General features: G+C 45.4%; 1 protein-coding gene across 3 annotated transcripts in view; it reads right to left on the bottom strand.

Annotated features, from left to right (window-relative positions):
• The window catches only part of LOC124619638 (nucleolar protein 4-like), a 436,612-nt gene that overhangs the window by 277,725 nt on the left and 146,013 nt on the right, over window positions 1-12,874 (bottom strand). The window lies entirely within an intron of this gene.

A 12,874-nucleotide genomic window follows, 5' to 3' on the forward strand; every position in this document is an offset into this window, starting at 1 on the left:
ATATGAGCCCTAATTTGTCCTGTCTTGTCTTCGCGGTCCTTGTGCGAAATGTACGTTGGCAGCAGTATAATAGTTACGACGCAGATACCGGCTCTCTAAATTTTCTCGGCAGTGTTTTGCAAAAAGAGCGTTGTCTTCCCTTCAGGGATTCCCATTTGAGATCACGAAGTATCTCCGTAATACTTGAGTGTTGATCGGACTTACTGCTAACAAATATAGCACCACGCCTCTGATTTGCTTCGATGTGTTCCTTTAATGCGACCTGGTAGGGAATTCAATCACTTGTGCAGTACTCAAGAATGTGTCGCACTGGCGTCTATACGAAGTCTCTTTCATAGATAAACTTACGTAGAGCTTTTCTAGAATTCTTCCCATAAGCCGAAACAACAATTAGCCTACACTACTGCCGACGTTACGCGTTCGTTCCGTTTCATATCGCTTTTGCAACGTTAAACCCAGATATTTAATCGCAGTGACGGTGTCAAGCTGCACACCGTTAATACTGTGTTCGAAAATTACAGCATTGTTTTCCCTACTCATCTGCATTAACTTACGTACAATACAGCGTCATCAGCAGACAGCTGCAAACTGCTGCTCACACTGACCGGCTGATCGTTTATGTGAACAGAGAATAAAAGCGGGCCTGTCACATTTCCATGGAGTACTCGTCACAACACACTTGTCTCCAATATGGGGACAACGTACTGGGTTCTGTTATTTAGGATGTCTTCAAACCACTCACGTATGCTCGGACCTTCATTACCAGTCTGCAGTTTTCCGGAATTCTAGGAATATTTCCGTGGTCTTGTAACAACAACGACGTAGTACTATTGTACATATAAATAATATTTTTTTCCATCTGATTTTTCGTTAAACTTCAGTAATTGATGTTCTGATTTCATTTGTTTTCTTGTTTCATGCCATTGTGTTAAGAAAACTGTAAACAAATTTCAATGTGAATATTAATGTTTATGTCAAATGTCAAACAATATTGTAATAGAATTGAAATGTAACAAATGTTGAGACTGTTGTAAGACTGTAACTGTGTGTCTGGTCCATACGTAGGCAATGTATTAGGATATGTAGAATGCAAAACCTCGGGTGAATACCCTGTCTGTAAGGGAGCGGTAAAAGGTGGATGGCAGGCGAGCGCGGGAAAATGCGCACGGGCACTGTACGGCACAACGGGCTCAGCAGTAGTAGTTGGAATTTGGCATTGGTCTGAGCAACACGTTCTGGATCGAGGAGGCTCTCCTGGAAGACGTAGTTTCATTGAGCCTCGGGTATGCCGTTCCAACGCCCATACAGCATGGCAAAATTACATAGGCACTAAACGGAAAAGTATTGCGACGCTATGAAGAAATAAAGTGCCGATACGTCAAGAGCCATAGCTGTGGTTGTATGTGTGCTCTGTGCCTCGCCATCTCGCCGCCTGCCAACCGCCGCATCAATACACACAGGTTGAAACTTTTAGTACTGTATTCGTATGGACCAGTGTTACTTTTGTTCCATATTGTTCAATAACAACTTAAATTTTACCAGAACTTTCCTATCATTTAATTATCCTCACAACTAACCCAGACAGGGTCCTTTCCAAATGTTGTGCAATCCGAGTATCCCGAAATGAAAAATTTAATTTTGTGTTAATAATAATTACTTGCAGACCTAACTATGTTAGAATGGTGTTTAAAGAACTGTTTTGTTAATGAACCAGTAAATGAATAACGAAGGTCTGATAAAGTTGGAAGATAACTTTAATATTGTATTTAGTAATGAAGTTTAATTATTTCAAGACAGATATAAAGGTATTTAAATAAGTAGGAAATAAGGTAAAGAGAGTAGTAACTCATATATTGGAAATCTTGAGCACATAACGGTGTCAGTAATCAATTTTTTTAATACAGTGATCACAACAGTTTCAAGGTTCCCCCCCCCCCTCCCCTTTTTTTTATTCATTTGAATTCTGAAGTGTTCTAAATTGGTTTGACTAGCAAAAGTTAAAGTCAATATATATGTCACAAGTTATCAGTGTTTTATCTTTATCAAAACTGACATTTTGTGTGTGGCCCCAAAGTGCTATTTCTAGGGTAACCTACGCCCGATTTTAATCAGATCAATAGACAGTACGAAGTTTGGTAGTATACACTATAGTGTAGTGTTATGTATTCATGGTTTTTCCATATCAGTACAGAAAGTGAAACTATCAGTTCAATAGATTTACTATATTATGCAGTGTTACTACGTGTTGTTTTGCATGAATGTACATCAACTTGTACAGGGAAGAAACTCAGTTAATGCCTAATTAGGCTGGCGACCGTATTATTAACAAATTGGTAGCATCTTCTGTGTCGCTTGTTGTCCGTCCTGACGTGTAGTTGTATTTTGGACGTATTTGACGTATCATTGTTATCACAGAGTGGGTGTAAGTCTGATTTGCCTCCATTCAGGTACACGCCGTCAATATCTATACAAAAACCCTTTCTCGTAAGGTAAACCCCACTCACTTACCATAGTTCAGGCTTTAATGAGTATTGTGTGCCCCACGCGCACGTTGCAGTCTCCTTGGATTACTCCAGACGAATGACGGAATACTTACTCAAAAAAAGCCGTGCCTGTTACGTCCTACATCTTTGTCCAAAACGATATGGGTCTCTAACGATAGCTACTTCTTTTACTTTCTATTGTTCAGTGTACATCTACATCTACATTTATGCTCCGCAAGCCACCCAACGGTGTGTGGCGGAGGGCACTTTGCGTGCCACTGCATTAACTCCCTTTCCTGTTCCAGTCACTTATGGTTCGCGGGAAGAACGACTGCCGGAAAGCCTCCGTGCGCGCTCTAATCTCTCTAATTTTACATTCGTGATCTCCTCGGGAGGTATAAGTAGGGGGAAGCAATATATTCGATACCTCATCCAGAAACGCACCCTCTCGAAACCTGGGCAGCAAGCTACAGCGCGATGCAGAGCGCCTCTCTTGCAGAGAGTTTGCTAAACATCTCCGTAACGCTATCACGCTTACAAAATAACCCTGTGAAGAAACGTGCCACTCTTCTTTGGATCTTTTCTATCTCCTCTGTCAACCCGACCTGGTACGGATCCCACACTGATGAGCAATAATCAAGTATCGGTCGAACGAGTGTTTTGTAAGAGACCTCCTTTGTTGATGGACTACATTTTCTAATGAATCTCCAAATGAAACTCAACCTGGAACCCGCCTTACCAACAATTAATTTTATATGATCATTCCAATACAAGGAAACAATTTGGAACTTGAGCTACTCTCGGCACAACAAAAGTTAAAATAACTTACGGGAATGCAGCCGGGTAGCATTCTCCACAACTGACGATATTTCGACAAGTGATCATCCCGTCATTTTCAAGGCACAAATGAAATAAGATATAACTATGTACAGCAACTTAAACTCTCATTGGTGGGTTGGGCTGCGCCAACAGTGAAGTCAAAAGATGACTTATGCAGAAGAGAGAGCAACACACACTGTAAGCTACTAGATCCTCTGCCCTCTGTACAAGCAACGATGACCGATGTCAGGTTGTGATTGCACATGAACATCGTGGGGACGGTAGAAGTAGTAGACAGGTGCCACCTACAGCAGCTGATGCGCCGACAGTGATGTCTTTCAGTGCACAAAAACTCCGCTGACGGTCGGGCGGTAGGGGTTACTGCAAAGGCACCGAAAAAGAAGCGGTGATTTGTGAAGGGGAGGGTGCCGGCCCGGAGACCCAGCCTGCCCCTGGGGGAGGGGAGGGTGCGATGCAGCGGGAAGAAAGGGGCCGACCCCGCCAGAGGGTACGGATGCATCACCCCAGAGCCGTAATCAGTGGCTGGCCGAGGGCGTTTTTGTGCCGCCCGACCCATCGCTCCGGCTTACCTTCTCACATAGCCCCGACTGCTGCGTCTCAGGCAGATTCCATCCGAGCCGCCTCTTCCACCCTACCCCACCTCACTCCCCAGTTCTTTTCTAAGGGGCTTCCACCCTTGGAGAATTCGGGGTCGGTATCTTTGCTGCTGTCACCACGTTGCCCTGTAGGTATTCCTACAAAATTTTCTTTATTGTTCTTCTCTCATCGTGACAGAGATATTCGTAAGAATAAATAGACATCACATCACGAGTCGTTACAGTCACTGCTGAGCGTCGTGACTCCATGAACCAAGCGTCTTCATCCTTCCCTTGGAGCCTGCTGAAGTGGTAGACAAGAGATCGTCTTGATTTGATCAATCCACCAGCTCGCTGCTCTTCCCCTTGGTCTCTTGCCCTCTACCTTCCTTTCCGTGATTACTTTCCCTAAGTTTCTCCATTTCTTCTCACAATGTAGCCAAAGACACGAGAAAAAAAGGAGCCTAAAGATAATGAGTTGCTCAATAATGGACACATTTGCTCTTCTTTCAGTCCATTTTGTGACCAGCATCCTGCGCCAGCACCAAAGATCAAATGCCTCGATGCGCTGATTGTCTCTGGCTTTAAGGGTCCAAGTTTCGCTACCATAACTGAATACGGAGAACACGGAGTGTTTCAAGAGGCAGAACCTTTGTGGCGGTTGTTATTACTCTCCTCTCACATGTCTTGTTGTGAGCGTCTTCATAGCCACTCTGCCTAGCGTCATCCGTCTTCTTATCTCATCTTGACAGTTTCTCGTTTCACAGATGGTTGATCGAAGATAGATGAAAGAATACACGACTTCCAGTTCCTTTAATGGACTTGTGAGTTGCACCTGTACTCCTCGATCAATTATTATGAGTTTGGGCTGGTTCACATTGAGGTCCAATCCATATACTAATCTCATCAAGTTCATCTTCGTTGCTGGCTGAAAGCACCGTGTCATCAGCAAATCGTAGGTTGTTAACAGTTTGAAAACCAATCGAGGTGAACGAGCGAGTTGGTGCAGTGGTTAGCACTCTGGACTCGCATTTTGGAGGACGACGGCCGCTGTGGACGAGCGGTTCTAGGCGCTTCAGTCTGGAACCGCGCGACCGCTACGATCGCAGGTTCGAATCCTGCCCCGGGCATGGATGTGTGTGATGTCCTTGGATTAGTTAGGTTTAAGTAGTTCTAAGTTCTAGGGGACTCATGATCTCAGATGTTAAGTCCCATAGTGCTCAGAGCCATTTGAGCCAATTTGAACCACACGCTCACTGCGGGCCGTCAGACAAGTTGCATTGTCCTGATGGTAGATGCCATCGTGCCGAGTACCAATTGATGTAGGAGTGCAGATGATCCCCCAGATAGATGCATACTTGTGTTGATCCACTGTGCCTTCGAGAATGACGAGGTCACCCAGCGAATGCCCTCTGGCCTGCTCCCTCGCAACGACTGTTGCAGGTTTTTTGCCTTCAGATGTTTCACGCTGTACACACCAACGGCCATCTGTTCACTGCAGCAGTGAACGTGATTCATCCGAAAGGGCCACCTGTCGCCACTCGGTGGACGTCTAGTTTCGACTCTGCCATGCAAATTCCAACCTCCGTCGCTGATGAACAGCAGTCAGCATGGGTGAATGAATCAGGAACCTGCTCCACAGGGAAATACACAACAACGTTCGTTGTGCGGTCGTTGAGAAGACACTGTTCGTAGCCCCTTGGTTTATCTGGGCGGTCAGTGGCTCAACAGTTTACCCGTCTATTCGACCCGCAGCCAAATGGTTCAAATGGCTCTAAGCACCATGGGACTTAACATCTCAGGTCATCAGTAACCTAGACTCAGAACTACTTAAACGTAACTAACCGAAGGACATCACACACATCCATGCCCGAGGCAGGATTCGAACCTGCGACCGTAGCAGCCGCGTGGTTCCGGACCGAAGCGCCTAGAACCGCTCGGCCACAGCGGTCGGCTGCCCCGCAGCTGTCGTTCACAGCAGTCATCTGTGGCCTGTTGTGCAACGCAGTTGCCTCAGCACCGGTTTTGAATGGCGCCATTTTGCCAGCCACGGTGTACTCTAACCAGTGGGGTACGCGAACAGTTTATAGATTTCGCCGTTTCGCAAATCCTCCCACCCTTGGCCGGAAAGCCAATGATCATGCCCTTTTTGGACGTCAGACAAATCTCTCCGTTTCCGCATTACGACAACGACTGCACTGCTCCCCCTCCCCCTCCCATCCCCGACATGCTTTATACACCCTTCACTGCCAGTTCTGCCACCTGCCGTCTGTGAGCGGTTATTGCACGTTAAGGTCGAACATAGGCAGTGATAACAATAACGCCACTGGAACGTGTATAATACGCTGCGTATCGCCTCCAGAGCGAAAGATAAGCTTAGACTAGTTATAGCGTGCACAGAGGCATTTAAGCATTTTGGACTTGTCCGAAAGAACAGACACCTCGCCTTCACATAACTGATACGCCTCAATAGGCTATAAACCCACAACCACCAGTGCAGATGCACATTTACGTCCGATCTCTAGCTGTTCTTGTTGTTGTGGTCTTCAGTCCTGAGACTGCTTTGATGCAGCTCTCCATGCTATTCTATCCTGTGCAAGCTTCTTCATCTCCCAGTACCTACTGCAACCTACATCCTTCTGAATCTGTTTACTGTATTCATCTCTTGTTCTCCCTCTACGATTTTTACCCTCCACGCTGCCCTCCAATACTAAATTGGTGATCCCTTGATGCCTAAGAACATATCCTACCAACCGGTCCCTTCTTCTAGTCAAGTTGTGCCACAAACTTCTCTTCTCCCCAATCCTATTCAATACCTCCTCATTAGTTACGTGATCTACCCACCTTATCTTCAACATTCTTCTGCAGCACCACAGTTCGAAAGCTTCTATTCTCTTCTTGTCTAAACTAGTTATCGTCCATGTTTCACTTCCATACATGGCTACACTCCATACAAATACTTTCAGAAACGACTTCCTGACACTTAAATCTATACTCGATGTTAACAAATTTCTCTTCTTCAGAAACGATTTCCTTGCCATTGCCAGTCTACATTTTATATCCTCTCTACTTCGACCATCATCAGTTATTTTACTCCCTAAATAGCAAAACTCGTTTACTACTTTAAGTGTCTCATTTCCTAATCTAATTCCCTCAGCATCACCCGATTTAATTGGACTACATTCCATTATCCTCGTTTTGCTTTTGTTGATGTTCATCTTACATCCTCCTTTCAAGACACTGTCCATTCCGTTCAATTGCTGTTTCAAGTCCTTTGCTGCCTTGACAGAATTACTATGTCATCGGCGAACCTCAAAGTTTTTATTTCTTCTCCACGGATTTTAATACCTACTCCGAATTTTTCTTTTGTTTCCTTCACTGGTTGCTCAATATACAGATTGAATAACATCGGGGATAGGCTACAACCCTGTCTCACTCCCTTCCCAACCTCTGCTTCCCTGCCATCTGGTTTCTGTACAAATTGTTAACAGCCTTTCGCTCCCTGTATTTTACCCCTGGCACAGAGAACACGGACGGGGACTGTGGTTAAGTGGTGGGAATGTGGATCATAGAGGAGCGTGGCGAGACAGTCCGCTCATCTGCGATTAGCACTGTGTCCGGGTGGTGCAGTGGTTGATGCAACTGCCTAGTAAGCAGGACCGCGGGTTCCCGTCCCTATGCGTTATATGTCTTCACTTGTCGTCTCCGATTTCGCATGAAGTCCCCATGCAGATGTTACTACCCTTTTCTTTCCTTTCCCTCCTGTCTAACTTGGACTGACAAGTACATTATTTGAGCAGTCATTCTTCCCGCGGTCAATGCGCAAATGGAATGAGAAGAAGCTCAAATGCTACGCACTCTCGGCCATGAACTTCGTAGTGGTCTGCAGAGTATAGGCGTAGATGCGATGCTTCAAGAAGACGCTGGAATTCGGCTGACAACCTGATATTCGACCACAAGGAGTAGCGAAACAGTGCGGTATTCGGAAGTGTTATACTCGATGGCAGCCTATATGAGTGAGGGCAGGTGGGTCTAGAGCGGTTCTGCAGCGTGTGGAGTCTGCCCCGAGGCGTGCAGAAGACTGCTCCCCGCCTGGCGCCGTGCCACGCCCCGACACGGCAGCGCCTGACCGCTGGCGCCTCACGCCTCTCTCTGCCCGCTGCCGTCTTTGATCTACTTACGGGACAGCCGGCCGGCCAGCGCCAGCCGCAGAAACACAGACGATGCTTCGTTACGCGACAAAGCCACAAAGACGCGCCGAGCCCAGCGCTTCGGACGGCTACAGACACCGCCCCCGCCCCTGCCCCGTGTGGCCGTTCTGCACCGAAGGCCAGCAGTGGACAAGGCGAAGCCCACTGGCTCCGCAACGCAGAATCATACTCGAGAGACAGAGTTACTGTCAACTTGACCAATGTTAGACACTTGAAGTACGTCGCAACATGGCGAACAGTATAAGGAGAAAGAAGTACAGAGTGGGCAGACTACGCCGCCCACTGTGACCGAGCGGTTCTAGGCGCTTCAGTCCGGAACCGCGCTGCTGCTACGGTCGCAGGTTCGAATCCTGCCTCGGGCATGGATGTGTGTGATGTCCTTAGGTTAGTTAGGTTTAAGTAGTTCTAAGTCTAGGGGGCTGATGACCTCAGATGTTATGTCCCATAGTGCTTAGAACCATTTTAACCATTTGGGCAGACTACGAATGCTTCGGAAAATATCCCGTGCGACATGTGGCAACATGACGGATGAGGGAGACGAGAGAATAGAGTCGCCCTCTGCCAAAGCTATCGTTCGGTAGTTTTGGTACAGTACATAAATGACGTAGTAAATGTTAGGATTACCGGTATTATTGATAGCATTTGGAGGGAAAGATACGTTAGAACCCCACATAATTCATTGTTAGCCCAATGTGTATTTTACATCCTTCCAGAGTATAAACTGCATTTTGCAAGCGCTAAAACGTAGTTGATCGCGCAACTTCTGCGCTTTTGTGTAAACGAAGCAGTTACTTCTGATGTAAGTAGAGTTTACATGGATGAACATGAAAAACACATATACAAACATTGTTGTTATTTTGTACTCAATACAATGTCATTAATCATGATAAAAGGCAAGACCTTCCTGTTGTTACTGATAAATGCAGAAGTTGTTTATGTACAACAGGAATTTGTTCTGTATAAGTTCGACGAACTATTGAAGCGAAGTTTGAGATACTTTTGATTTTCATTTTTTTTTATTTTGAGGCAATTGCGTTTTCTAGTTCTGTGTGATAAATCTGTACTGTTTTCTTCATTTTTACTACAACACCGCTCTGTTTCATGTCACAAATCAACAATTTGCGAATAAAACCTGAATTAAACATTGACAGTTTCAATTTTGCTATAAATATTGTTTTCTTTTTAAGTAAAAGACAGATGGGTAATTGTGTGTAACGAAAATGTTTCGTAGGTTACCCAGCCCTTTATATGTCCTACCCAGCTTCTAGACCGTGCACTGCTTCCATTATTTAGTGAAACCTAGTAATACACTGATCGCATACGTTAAGAAGGCGATCGTAATGAGGTAACCCCCGATAGGTATGCAACACACCAGACTTACAAGTAAAGCGAATACGACATTAACTGACAAAGCGACTAGGAAAAATACCGTAGTCTCCGTTTACTTATGACGGGTTACGGTAGCCCACGGTAGTTTTATAACTGTGCGAGAGAAGCGAGGCCGGCCCCGTTCGCTCGCCTCAGGCAGTGGCGTCGGAACGACAGGTGGAGCGGCAGAGCAGTGGGCGCGTGACCTTTCGCTGCGGCCGCGGCGCCAGCCGGGCCCAGATAAGGACGCGGGCTGCACCCGGACCAGCAGCAGCCGCCGGTTGCGACATCGGCCCGCCTCCCGGCAGCTTGCCCACAAACAGGCCCCGCTGCCAGAGGGGCTCCGAGGAAGCTGTCTGTGTCGGCGCTGCAAGTTGCCGCGTGACCGTCGTAAAGCGTGAAGTACCGAGTTGCTCGGGAGCGAGTGAGTTCGTGCCTTTCCTTTCGCCAGGGAACCGCAAAACAGGTGCGTTCCGAGTAGGAATAGGCAAAATTTTTAATTACGAGCAACAGATTACAGAGTACCAGCTCCAACCATAACAGGTTCCAGAAACCTATTGATTATTTACCCTTTGTGATACTCTTCTCGCGTTTGTAGCGGATTCTCCATATGAAGTTGACATAACATTTCGACGATCCACGTCACTCATCACTGTGTCTCATCGAACAAATGCTATTCTGTTCTTGGCGCTCCTATATAGGGTGATTCACTTGCTCCTACGTAAAGGTTTTATGCAACCCGCAGTGCCTTCAAAAACCATGCGTGATATTTTCATATTCCCTCGCTCGCGATGCGCAAACTATTAGCCCTACAGAAAAAATTAACATGGCTTTTTGTAGGAATTTTAAAGTAGTTACATTTTGTACGTTTTCGCTGTCGGCCACGGTTTTTGAGTTTTTCAAGAAAAATGCGTTTGAAAACACTTTTATATGTTTTTTTTTTAATAATTCGAAAACTACAACCTCTAGTAAAAACGTACCCTGGTACCAAATTTAATGACATTAAATTTCCTACAAAAGGATATGTTCATTTTTTCTATGGGGTATTAGGTTGCATATAGCGAGCGAGAGAATTTGAAAATCGCGCGCGTGGTATGTGAAGGCGTTGCGGGTTGCACAGAACCCATGGCTAGAGGCAGCTGAACCACTCCGTATAGGCTGCAGAGCGCACGCGCCAAGTGCAGTGAGTACTGACCCCACTGAAATAGATATTAGCAGCATCACAAGTAGTGAAAGCACACAAAGGCGAGGTATCAATAGTGTAACTGATCTTCAAAATCTTCTGCCGATTGGGGATGTTGTGTTTTAATGTAGGTCAGTGCAAGGTTCCACGATTTGCTCTTGCGATAGCCCTTGGTCCTATTAATAATATTACTAACCAGCCTAATTTCAATGGGTTCTTTCAGATCACAATCCCAGTAACGAGAACCGGCAGAAACCACCTGTGTCCCATTATATTTTACTACGCAATGCTCTGTCACTGAAATTTTTCGGTTTATTACGACGTTGTTTCCACATACCTGTCGTCAACAGTGATAGTCTGACAAGTGTATGCTTTAAAAATGGTTCAAATGGCTCTGAGCACTATGGGACTCAACTGCTGAGGTCATTAGTCCCCTAGAACTTAGAACTAGTTAAACCTAACTAACCTAAGGACATCACAAACATCCATGCCCGAGACAGGATTCGAACCTGCGACCGTAGCGGTCTTGCGGTTCCAGACTGCAGCGCCTTTAACCGCACGGCCACTTCGGCCGGCTGTATGCTTTATTACAGCGGATTGGAATCGAATAAACACCAGACATCCTCAGGTGCAGTTCATCTGCAAGAGAATCCAGAAGTACTTTAATTAGGTTGGTGAACGGAACACAGTCTTGACGTTGAAACGTCTTAAAATTCTCCCTGTTACAGCTGATATGCTCCCAGCATATGGTAGGAAAGCAACTGATTCATTTCGCTTTGTTCCCGATGATGCTTCTCAGAGAACGTGTTCCATTTAAGTACATACTTTAGGTGTTCAACCTCCTACAGTAAGCTTTCCGCAAGAGGTATAGTATACACTTCAGCGTGTAGTTGTGGTTGATGACAGCCAGACGAATGCAGGTACTGGGTCAGTATAACTACTTTGGAGTAAATGCTGAGTCGCAGAGTGTCATCGTTCCATTAGTATACGAGAATCATTTATTTGCCAGTGTTTCCTGCTACGTTACGTCGACTACTTAGCTTACGAGTGGCGGAAAATAACGCGGCCCCTGCGCAGAAACGCGCACTTTGGGTGTCCTCGCTGCCATCTCTTTGCTACAATCATGGCCCTGTAATCGTCGCACACCGTAGATGCAGGAGAAGTTATTCATAATCAGGCACATCTGATTTTATGCAATGCTGTTAAATATACGTAGGAAAGGGCAAAAGGCGAAGCAAAACTCTTATTAAAATGGTGCTCGAGAGGATTCACAAATGTTCTTCGTTTTCCTCTGTCAATATCGTAGAGAGCGAAGCTTTCGCTGCGCTACATTTTACACCCCCTTTTATGTTGTAGCGCTGCTGCTACGGTCGCACGTTCGAATCCTGCCTCGGGCATGGATGTGTGTGATGTCCTTAGGTTAGTCTGGTTTAAGTAGTTCTAAGTCTAGGGGACTGATGACCTCAGATGTGAAGTCCCATAGTGCTTAGAGCCATTTGAACCATATTTTTATGTTGTATGAGATGTTGGAACACGTGAGGCAATACTAACCTTACGACTTATCTTACAAGAAAGGTTAAGGAAAAGCAAACCTACGTTTCTAGCATTTGCAGACTTAGAGAAAGCTTTTGACAATGTTGACTGGAATACTCTCTTTCAAATTCTGAAGGTGGCAGGGGTAAAATACAGGGAGCGAAAGGCTATTTACAATTTGTACAGAAACCAGATGGCAGTTATAAGAGTCGAGGGGCATGAAAGGGAAGCAGTGGTTGGGAAAGGAGTGAGACAGGGTTGTAGCCTATCCCCCATGCTATTCAATCTGTATATTGAGCAAGCAGTAAAGGAAGCAAAAGAAAAATTCGGAGTAGGTATTAAAATTCATGGAGAAGCAGTAAAAACTTTGAGGTTCGCCGATGACATTGTAATTCTGTCAGAGACAGCAAAGGACTTGGAAGAGCAGTTGAACGGAATGGACAGTGTCTTGAAAGGAGGACGTAAAATGAACATCAACAAAAGCAAAACGAGGATAATGGAATGTAGTCAAATTAAATCGGGTGATGCTGAGGGAATTAGATTAGGAAATGAGACACTTAAAGTAGTAAAGGAGTTTTGCTATTTAGGGAGTAAAATAACTGATGATGGTCGAAGTAGAGAGGATATAAAATGTAGACTGGCAACGGCAAGGAAATCGTTTCTGAAGAAGAGAAATTTGTT

The sequence above is a fragment of the Schistocerca americana genome, chromosome 6, assembly GCF_021461395.2.
Source record: "Schistocerca americana isolate TAMUIC-IGC-003095 chromosome 6, iqSchAmer2.1, whole genome shotgun sequence".
NCBI lineage: Eukaryota > Metazoa > Arthropoda > Insecta > Orthoptera > Acrididae > Schistocerca > Schistocerca americana.